Raw genomic sequence first — 8,113 nt, forward strand, 5'->3', positions numbered from 1 at the left:
TATAAACGCTTACCAATAAGTCGCACCGATCCAGATGAAACCACATGGCGATTATGTGTGCCAGAGGATCAACGCCAACGTGTGATGACAGAGAACCATAATGAAGTACATGCTGGTCACTTTGGTATTCGAAAAACTATCAAGAGAGCTAAGACTCGCTATTACTGGCCCGGGATGGCCAGAGATATAGCAAATTATGTAAAACGCTGTGATCTATGCCAAAAATTCAAACCTACGATGGACAAACCAGCCGGAATGATGCTCACCACGATACCAGAAGATACAACCGACACAGCCGATTTTTTGGGCAATACGATATTGCTTGTAATTCTAGAGAAATTCTCAAAATAGGTAGAGCAACTAGTGATAATACCATCAAAGCCATCCGAGAATGGATTCTGTGCCGATTTGGGGCCCCGAAAAATATCATCACAGATAATGGGCCTCAATTTACCAGCAATTCTTTCAAAACATGGTTATCCAAAATGGGTATTAAACTTTAGCAAAGGCAGATAAGTTTCAGAAAATTTTCCACCAGGTTCGGAAAAATCTTAAAACAGCGGCCGCCACACAAGCCAAATGTTACAACCTAAGGCGAAGAGAATGGAAACCTAGAATTAATCAATTGGTACTCGTTAATGTTATATTTCTGTGTTTATAAAATTCTATTTTATTTATTCACAAAATCATTTATACAATTATCAATTAATTATTACATGTGCACGCGCTTTTTCTATCTCTCCTTTTCTTCTCATGCTCCAAAACAGTTGATCACCTTAGTGATGCCATCTCGTTACGATAATTGATTTTATATCGTAACACCTTCCCTTTTCGAAATGTTTTACTGTGGTTGAAACCTAGTGACTGCTTTGCGATTACGTGTTGTCCTACGAAGAACAGGTGATGTAGGTGTTGAAATTGTTGTAGGCATTATGGGTAACTCGGTTGGCGATGTCGATAGTGGTAGAATATTAGGCAGTGTCTGGTTGTTGAGTGCTTTTGTAAACTGATCTGATTGTTGCGGTAAGTCATACACATCTAGTGCTGCTTCCCAAAACCTGTGGTTATTATTTTGCTCGTGGTAGCGCTTTCGTAATTGATTACAATGAATTCGAATTAATTTTCCATTGTTCAGAATAACATTGTACATTACTTTTCCTTTTTTCTCAATGACTTCCGCAGGCATCCATTTGAAACGGTTAACTCCATTTGGAATGTTGGCGTAAATTTTATCTGATGGAAAGTATTTTATTTCCTTGGCACCGCGCCTTTTGTTAAATTGCTTTTCCATTTTGAATTTATTTGGATTTAACTTTGCATTGTGTAGCTTTTTTGGCTGCAGAAAATCTAAATTTATTCTCATTTTCCTTCCGAACATGACTTCTGCTGGAGATCGCTTCTCTGGTGAGTTTACATTCGGTGTTGAACGATATGTCTGAAGAAATGTGCATAAATTTTGTGTGATCGTCCCCTCTCCTTCTAATTTTTTTAAAGATGTTTTGAAAGTGTCTACAAACCTTTCAGCTTGACCATTCGACATTGGATAGTAAGGGCTGGAATATAGATGTTCAATGCCGTTATGTTTTAAGAATTGTTCAAAATGTTCACTACGAAACTGTGTTCCATTATCTGATACGATTGTTTTTGGCAGACCAAATCGGGCAAAAATATCATTTAAAATATTCACGGTTGCTTGTGATGACATTGCTTTTGTTTGAACAATTTCCGGCCACTTTGAATATGCGTCGACAATGACCAAAAAATACCATCCTTCTATCGGTCCAGCATAGTCTATATGCACCCGCTCCCACTGTTCGCTTGGTGTGGGCCAAGAATGAAGTAATGTTTTCGTAGGCATCTTTGCTGCATTTGCACATTGATTGCAATTTTGAATAAATGTTTTTATATCAGTATCAATGTTTGGCCAATATACAAAACTCCGTGCTAATGCCTTGGTACGCTCAATACCTTGATGACCACGATGTAATTGTTTAAGTACACGTTTTTTGTAGACTTGTGGGATAACAATACGTTCACCGTACACAACACATTCATTTATTAATGATAACTCATTTTTCCTGTGTAAAAATGCTTGTAATTCTCTATTATTTATTGTTTTGTTAGGCCAACCATTTGTAATATAATATATTATTTGTTTTAGAATTGGATCTTTTGCTGTTTCATATGTGATCATTTTATGTGTTACTGGTAAAGTATTTATAGTGTTAACTATAATTGAATTTACACTTCTTTCTAATTTGATTGATGCTACAACATAATTTTCAGAAATATTTTCGTTGTTGTTTATAAGTCTAGATAATACATCAGCGTATCCGAAACTGTTTGTTGAAATGAATCTTATTTCAAAATCGTATGCTAAAAGCTGAATTGCCCATCTTTGAAGACGTTTAGCTTGATGTATAGCAATGCCTGTTTTTCTACCGAAAATAGTCAGTAAAGGCTTATGGTCGGTATGCAATATAAATCTTCTTCCATACAACATTTTATGAAATTTGGTAACTGCAAATATGAGTGCAAGTCCTTCTTTTTCTATCTGGCTATATTTTTGTTCTGCCGGAGTGAGAGAACGTGAAGCATGGGAAATATGTTTAATGGATCCATCTGAATATTCATGCATGATGCATGCGCCTAACCCATAGTTTGATGCGTCAGCAGCTACAATTAGCTTCTGATTTGGATCATAATGGCATAATAATAAATTTGATGACATTATAGCTTTAAGATGATGGAAAGACTTCTGATGTATCGCGTCCCATTTCCATTTTACATTTAACTTAAGTAAATTATCAAGTGGTCCTCTTAACTCACGCATCTTCGGAACAAATTTCCCGTAAAAATTTATTGCGCCAAGAAAAGAACGTAATTCTGTAATATTTGATGGTTCTGGCATTTGCTTGATAGCGGCAATACGTTCTGGATCAGGTTTTAACCCTTCTTGATTAATGATGTACCCTAAATACTTAATTTCAGTTTTAAAGAAATTACATTTTTCGTATTTTAATTTAAACCCATAATCACGTAGCCTTGTAAGAACTGCATATAAATTGTCTGTATGTTCAGATGCTGTTTTACCGGAAACAAATATGTCATCAATATATGATGCAGTGCAATTTAGTCCTGCTAACATTTGGTCCATAATTTGTTGAAAAATTGCTGGAAATGTTTTTATTCCAAAAACCATTCTGTTGTACTGGAATAGCCCGATGTGTGTATTTATTGTTAGTAGATGTTTCGATGCTTCATCAACCTCGATTTGTAAGAATGCATCCGATAAATCTATATGGCTAAATATTTTTGAATTTGCCAATTTTGAGAATATATCTTCTGGTAATGGTAATGGGTATTGATGTGATTCGAGGCAGTTGTTTACACCAGTTGAGAAATTAGCACATATGCGTACGTTTCCGTTTGTTTTTTTCACAACAACTATAGGTGCTGCCCATGCGGAGAAGTTTACTGGTGAAATAACCTTTAATTCTTGGAGTCTTTTGAGTTCATCTTCAACTAGTTGTTGTACCGCATATGCAACTGGACGCTTTGGCCTAAATACTGGCTGAACGTTTGGTTTCGTTGTGATTACTGCGTGCTGTATGTTCTGATTCGCTAACATTATCGGCTTTGATTTTTTTGAAATTGTCTTCAGAAATTATTGTTATATCTGATGCTGTGTCAAGTTGCAAATTTAATGGTGTGCCATTAATTTTGACTAATATGTATTTGCGATTAATCATATTGACTTTGTTTGTAGTAAAGATGCTTTTGGAATTGAATTGACGGCCCTTATCAATTTTATGGTATTTTTGATTTTCATTTTGAGTTTTTCGGTATTTGCAATATCCTTCTTTATGCCCGACAAGTTTGCATCTGTCGCATTTGTGATTTTTGAATGGACAGTGCCGCGAGTAATGAAATTCACCACAAAACCAACAAGGTGTTTTCGGTAAACTTGAAGATTCTTTTGACCTGCCATTATTTTTGATTTGTTTTTCAGTTTTATGGTTATTGACACGTAAACGATTTACCTGTGCATTGCTTTCTATGAGCATTGTATCGACTTTTAAATTTAGTATCTTTTGGCATTCTGTTGATAAGGTCTCCAACGTGACTTTCGTGCTTTCATTTTCCAATTTATTTAACATTTTTGTGCGTAATTCAAATTCTGATGGTGACTTTAACCCCATAATGAATATTAGACACTTAAATTGATCTGTAGTTAAATCATTCAGTTTGAATAATTCACATTGCTTATTAACCATGCTCGCATATGTAACGAAATCTTGTGTGGGCTGCTTTGTTATCTGTAAGCAATTGAATCTAGTATTAAATAATGAAATCTGATTTCCAAAAAGTTTCTTAAGTTTTTCTACTGTGTCTTTAAAAGTAAAATCACGACTATGATTTGGTAGAATATAATTGGTGTACTTATTATGAACAATGGTGTTCAATTTACGTAAAAGCAATCGTGTTTTTGCGGCATCATCCAATTTTGCAGCATCGATTAGAAACAGATCTTCGTACCGCATGTACCAAGTGTCAAATGTAATGTTATTTTCTGGATCGTGACAAAATTCTGTGATGTTTGATGCAAGTGCTTCAATTATGAATTCTGGTTCTGTTGGCTTGGATGTTGACGATGAATGCTCTTCTGATTTTCCTTCTTTAAACAATTTTGCGATAAGATTCTGCATTGCAAGATTGTCTTGATGATTTTGATTCTGAATTTGTTTCAGAATATCAGCAAGTTGCTCTGCCATCTTGCTATATTTTTACACTTTAAAAGTTTTCCTCGTCGCCACTGTTATATTTCTGTGTTTATATAATTCTATTTTATTTATTCACAAAATCATTTATACAATTATCAATTAATTATTACATGTGCACGCGCTTTTTCTATCTCTCCTTTTCTTCTCATGCTCCAAAACAGCTGATCACCTTAGTGATGCCATCTCGTTACGATAATTGATTTTATATCGTAACAGTTAACAACATCCACTGTTCAAAGCAGCGACGGATTTTTTCGCAAAATCAGCTCCAAAATTTGAAGGTCCTTATCAAGTGCAAACATTCATTTCACCAGTAATAATTAGCCTGAAGGCCATCGGGACAATAAAATAATAAAGGCTCACATTGTTGACTTGAAAATTAACTATGGAGACCGGAAAATTATAACATCAAGAGCATATTAACATCTGTAAACATGTTTAATAAATGTTTTGTTATGTAGGCCTGTGTAGAAGTAAAATGTTAATACACTAAAAAACAACATGTATATTTTTTTTTTTTCAAAAGAAGGGTTGGGAAGTAATTACCGCATCACTGCATCCTCGAGGATTATTGTGACATACCCACTTCAGTTCCATAGACGAGTAGCAGTTAAGAATGCTAGTATGTCCTTTGGAGAGATGTTGCCTAATTCCGTTATAAGCGGATAGGTAATGGATAAGTAGCGAAGTCTGAGTCTTGCGAGACTATCAGAGTGACACAATATGTGTTCTGCTGTTTCCTCTTCTTCGTAACAAAGTCTACAGCTATCGTCTCCAGTAATACCTAGATTCAATAAATGTTTTTTAACTCCGCAGTGTCCAGTTAGAAAACCTGTGACAAGTCGGATGCTACTTCTGTTCAGCATAAGTAGCTCCCTAGTTCTGGCTTTTGATCAAAACGGCATGGATTCTTTTGCTTGATTGCAGGTAATTGTATTATCCCAATCTTTCTGAGCTGCTCTTTCCAGCCATTCATTAGTTTTAAGTTTGAAAAAGCTCCACGAAGGACCGCAGAATGGTTGTGGCCCAATATAGTATGAGGCCGCCCCTTTTCTCGCTAGTTCATCTGCTTTTTCGTTTCCCTCAAAACCGCTGTGCCCTGGAATCCATATTAAGTGGACTCTGTTCCTTTCAGCAAGGTCTTTGAGAAGTAGAAGGCATTCCCAGACTATTTTTGAGGTTACTCGAGGTGAGCGTAGTGCCAGGAGTGTCGATTTACTGTCAGAAAAGATATATATGTTTTTTCCTGTGACGGGTTTACCTTTATATACCCTGAGACATAATTGAATTGCGTGTACTTCAGCCTGAAAAACTGAGTTTTCTTTACTCATACTCGCAAATATTTCCTCTTTAGGTCTTACTTCATATACTCCCGCCCCCACTCCTTCCATCGTTTTGGAGCCATTCGTGTACCACAGATGGTAGTCTCCAGCGAATGGAGGTATGTTCCGTTCCCATTCATTTCTGTCTGGTATTAGTATTAGAAACTTTTGGTGAAAGTTGAATTTAGGTAAGCAAATGTCAGATATGGTGATATTTAGTCCTTCCTCTCTTTGCATTTCCCTACCTAACAGGGAGTTATCGAGTAGTCTTGTTGATTGATTGTTAGTCAACTGTAGCTTGGCCATAAAAATCATTGCTTCCTTTTTGACTAGTAGGTGAAGTGGGGGGAGCTCCAATGCAAACTCTAGGGCTGCTGTCGGGGTAGTTCTCATCGCTCCACTTGTCATTATGCAGGCTAATATCTGCAGCTTACGAAGTTTATCTATAACAGTCTTCTGTTGTGCTTTTTTGTACCAGATAGCTGATCCATAAGTTACAATTGGTCTGGCAATAGATGTGTACATCCAAAGGCTGAGTTTTGGATTAAAGCCCCAGTGCTTACCAATGAGGTTTCTGCTGGTCCATAATGCCTCTCTGGCTCTTCGTATAACATTGTCTACATGAGCATTGCACGTCAACTTCTCATCCAGAATCATTCCCAGGTATTTTACTTGGGTAACGGCTGATAGCTTTTCTCCATTCAGGAATGGGTAATTGGAAAGTACTCTTTTCCTTTTCCTTGTGAAGACTACCAGACTTGTTTTCTTAGGATTTACATTTAATCCTACTTCATTGCACCATCTACTTACGATGTTCAGGGCTTGCTGAAGTCAATATGGGATCATGTCTTCATATTTACCCCTGACAAGTATGACTATATCGTCAGCATAGCCTTGTGCCTCGAAATGTTTGACACTGAGTCCATGCAAGAGCTCGTCCACTGCAATTGACCACAGGAGTGGGGATAATACACCCCCTTGTGGGCATCGTCTTAGAGTATGTGCTTTTATTTCGGCATTGCCGAGAATGGATTTATTCTATTTCTTAGTACATTGCTTATCCATGTGCGTGTCGTATCATCTACTCCTCTGTCATGGAGGCATCTTACGATATGTGAGTGATCAGTATTGTCAAACGCTCCCTCAATATCAAGAAAGCATCCCACCGCAAATTCTTTGCAATCTACAGACTCCTGTATTTTATTAGTAAGACTGAGTAATGCATGTGTGGTGGATTTAGTTTGTTGGTAGGCGTACTGGTTGCCGTGGAGTGGATTTATAGATAAATACTCTTCCCTTATATGCCTTTCCACTATCTTCTCCATAGTTTTTAAAAGAAATGTAGTCAAACTTATAGGCCTATGGGATTTAGGAAGTTCGCTAGGTTTACCTCCTCCTTTAGGTATGTATTTGACAATTGCTTCCTTCCAATTAGTGGGAATGATTCCCATCGCCAGCCCAGCTCTAAAGATATTAATGAGGTAGGGCATAAGGTGAGTTAGTCCCTTTTGTAGGAGTGCTGGAAATATTCCGTCTGCTCCAGGGGCTTTGAAAGGAGAAAATGAGTTGATCGCCCATTTAATTTTATCTTCAGTGAAGATTTTACGAGCAGTCTTCCTGTCATTGTTTCTGGGCCTTTTGGCCACCAGGGAACTAAGCTGGGAGATTGATTGGTCGTAAATTGTAGATCCCGGAAAGTGTACTTCTGTTAGAAGTATAAGTGACTCTTTGCAGTCATTGGTATAAAGACCATCAGGTCGTTGGCTTGGGATTGGGAATGGGATTAGTGTGGCTTTTCGAGATGACCCTTTGGATTTTTGCGCTACTGCTTCACTTTTGAATCTCTGAGCAAAAGCCTCTCCATGATTCTCTTTTTGCCCTTCTAATTTCTTTATTGTAGGCGGTGAGAGCATTTTTATAATTGTCCCATTCACCGTTGGTTTTTGCCTTGTTGAAGAGTCTTCGGGATTCGACTTTTAGCTTGGCTAACGTTTTATTCCACCATGG

Source organism: Teleopsis dalmanni, chromosome X (genome assembly GCF_002237135.1).
Source record: "Teleopsis dalmanni isolate 2A chromosome X, ASM223713v2, whole genome shotgun sequence".
NCBI classification, from domain to species: Eukaryota; Metazoa; Arthropoda; class Insecta; order Diptera; family Diopsidae; genus Teleopsis; species Teleopsis dalmanni.